This window comes from Acartia tonsa, chromosome 13, assembly GCF_053477335.1.
Source record: "Acartia tonsa isolate MP-2025a chromosome 13, ASM5347733v1, whole genome shotgun sequence".
In the NCBI taxonomy this organism is placed as follows: domain Eukaryota; kingdom Metazoa; phylum Arthropoda; class Copepoda; order Calanoida; family Acartiidae; genus Acartia; species Acartia tonsa.
The window spans coordinates 18,876,045-18,879,992 of NC_137272.1; positions in this window are offsets into that span (position 1 = coordinate 18,876,045).

The window sequence follows — 3,948 nt, forward strand, 5'->3', positions numbered from 1 at the left end:
GAATTCATTAGGTGCGATATTTTTGGATTTAATAATAAAGTAGTAGATAATTAATGATTTAATAATTGTTAACCAATAAAAATTGGCCTGAATCAGGGCTCAGCAGCTGCGAATTTTAAAGAAAACAGAACCCTCTCGAAGCCCCAGCTGTATTAAGCCGCATCCACCCACAGCCGCAGCCACCATCAACCGCACTCAGACTTAGCCACCCTCAGCAACAGCTGCAATCAGCCGCGCGGCTTACATTGGAATTAGCCGCAGCAACCATTTTCTAATTTAACATGAATGACAACATCCATAAGCAGCGGAGCAGGAAAAGTCATAGAATGGTGGACAAACGGACAAAGTGAGTTATTGAGCATATTTTCAGTTTCTATAACAAAGAAAAGATAGATGATATGCAAAAATCACGAAACCTTAAAAGAAAATAAGGTTTATGCTTCCAATGCATAACCGACAGACAAACGGGTAAAACAATGTATAGAGAAGATGCATATGTTTCATAGGGAACTTCACAATTCAGATGTCTAACTTCAATAGTAGCCGAGAAAATCCCTTTTTCCCTACAGCGTTAAGGACTGACGAACAGACAGACAAAGTTAATTATATTGTAGCTTCGCTAATAAAAACCAATAATCATATCCATAGGTATTTAGGTATTAGTATTTATAGAAAAACAAGGATGACAACATCCATAAAAGCGAAGCTATAAAAGAAGACATTAGTTTATAAGTCTGAACAAAATTGTAAATAAAGTTGTTGCAAAATTGCGTGAATATAGGAAACAGGACATTATTTCATTTTTATATTTTCATTGTAGAATTGCCTTTCTTGTAATACTGTGCTTTGTTGTCCCAGGAATCATTATTCCAAATATCAGACGAACAATATAATTATACCATACAAAAAGATGTCAAAAAAGATATAAATTAGCATACTTTTAATGGATGTATTGACTTTATTGTAACGATTATAGAGTTGCTACCCTTCTTTAATCGTACCTAACTCTTACACAAATCATCATGCAAAGTTTGACATTTATATGACAATTCTAACATGTCTAAATTAAGGAAAAAAGCTGACTGTTATGAACGGATGGATCGACTTTAATTATAGAAAAGCTTTTATTTTAACAATGTACAAAGCATATTATTATAAGTTATTTTTAAATGAATCAAAAAGTCATTTAGGTTTGTTTGCTCAAATTTCCTCAAAAATATATTTATAACTTGTTAATGAAAGCATAGCTATTCATAAAGCTGGTAAGTATGTAAGTGATTGATGTAAGTTTAGGCAAACATTACATGGTTTAATACTTGAAATGTTATCAACAAAGAATGTTTAAATTATTTGCAAGAAACTTTCATTTTAGATTAGATGAATAATACCCACGATTTTGCAAATATATATAACGTCAAGATGGGCGACATTTTCTACATATGTCTGTCTGTCTGAGGCTTTAGATCTGGCTAAATAATGCTATTGGTTCAACCAAAGTTTTAAGATTATTTTCTTGGGAAAGAGCAAATTATACCAATTAATTTAAATTTAATTAATATTCCAAAAGTCAAGAATATTTTTTTCTCGCATCGTATCATAAACAGCTTTCCGCAGATATAGAATGTACAATTATAAGATTAAAACCAGTTTTTTTAGCCCCGAGGTGCCGAAGGCAGCAAAATGTCCTCCCCCTAAAGGGATAACAAATTGTGGATGCTACGACTGTAACAATAATATTCTGAAAACCTAATGAGGACAGCTTAAAAAAAAGGATCAATAAATAATTACATCATACATGGAATTAACCCTTACAGCTCGGGCCCCAATTCCCACCTTAATAGATCGGGGGGGGGGGGGGGGGGGCTCCAAGAGCCCCCCCCCTCTATCTCGGCTCCTGTTACAGATAAAGACGTAAAATTTTTTTCTGGTGGTTCATGTGTAATTTTCTCTAAAATTACTTTTTCTAGTCATAGCAGCCAGGCCGCTCCTTAGCCGCTTTTTAGCGGCCAGCCGCTAAATTTTAAAACAGCTGTAGAGCGGCCAATTTTGCAGCTAGGATGACCAAATTTTAGGACGAACTTTTATTTTTCATAACAAAAAAAAATACTTTTTATGATCATCGCCAAAAAACGGCAAATAACGGAAACCGCCATTTTCGGCGGTTACGGCGGTAAAACGGCGGTTGGCGGCGCCGATTAATATTTTTATCTGTTTGATGTTGCTCAAGGATTTACCAAAAAAATTTATAGGACTCTAGCTGTAATAGAAGCCACGATATTCATGATATATGTCTGTAGTAAAAGCCGGACAAAAATCGGTCATAAAGTCGGTCAGGGAGCGGTCAAACGGTCATAACACATTTTTTCTCAGAAGGTCATTGATATCCAAGTATTCACCAAAAAATTTTAGGTTTCTCCTTATACACAAAAGTCATAATGTAGAAATTAAGATTTTTTTAGAATTTTTTTCTAATTTTGGTGCTACCCAACCGACTTTGACCGGACACCACGACCGACACAGACCAGATATCCTAATAGAATCAACTCTTGCCGACGTATAATTACTAAACTTAAAAAGTCATGAAGTCATAGCACTCCATCTTACCTACAAAAAAAATGAGATTGAAAAAACTAGAGGGGGGGGCTCTTGGAGCCCCCCCCCCCCCCCCCGATCTGTAAGGGTTAAACATAATTAAACCAATACTTACATATAAAGTGTGGTATCACATTATTTCTACCAAAATAAAAATATCGCAAATTAATATTACCGACTAGATATAAAAATTATAATTAAATTTTAAAATATCTTTTGATTTTGGCTATTCGTTGAATCAATATTTTCAAATTCACTAGCAACTGCGACCCTAGGTTTATTAGAAAGGAGAACTCAATCAGTTCAGTATTTAATGAAACCTTAACCTTTAAACAAAAAACTTAATGCTTGAGAGTATATTATAGTTATTAATCGAACCGTATTATATACAGCTTTCCGGATATATAAAAATGCACAATTATAAGATTTGTTAGTCCTGATATGTCGGAGGCACGGGCTAACAAAAATGTTTTTAATATTGTGATTGTAGATTTTTATATTCGTTAAAAACTGGATATAATACGGTACGATACATGATTTTTCAGTATGGCTTAGAACCGGTTCTAATCCAGCGGATATATGTAGGTTTCGAAGGCCATACTGGAAAAGTTTTTATGTTTTCTGATTTAGTGGTTACATTTAAACTGGTTTTTTTTGTGTGTGAAATTGTCGTCACACCTTTTATACCCATATTTATATAATAAATTAATTGTATTTGTTTTTTGCCCTTTAACGCCTTTCAATAAAAATTGTGCTATAAATAACCTTTCTAATTGCTTCTTGGAAATCCGTAATTATATATTGTCGCATGGAGACTACAGCACGGCAGACCAAGAATGTATACAAGCTAAGCAAGTACACGAACAAATAACAACTGCTACAATACATCTTTCAAAAGCAGAGTAATATTTGGTTTGAAAAATCTTCTTTTTGGTAAAATTTGAGAAAAACACATGTACAAAATATTAACTTGACAAATTAATAAAATAGCCTACCATCTGCGTAGCAACTAAATATTTTCTAACATTATAGCTGAAATTGAACAAGAATGTTAAGAAAGATAGCCTAAAAAATTAAATAACCTAAAACTTTTTCAGAACCTAAGCAAAGATTTTCTGCAGTGGTACTCTCATTAGGTTACTTGGTTAGTGAGGTCTTCACAAAAAAAATTTTCTACTTAATATAAATCTGGTTCCTGTTACACATAGCTTCTAAAATTGCCTCAAGAAATTAGTTTAAAATTACCCCCAGATATTTTTAGGGCTTCCCTGAAAAGTAACTTACATTACAGGATCAGTAATAACTGAGATTTCTGGCTTAAGATAAACCAACTTTAATATTTAATATTAAGCCAAA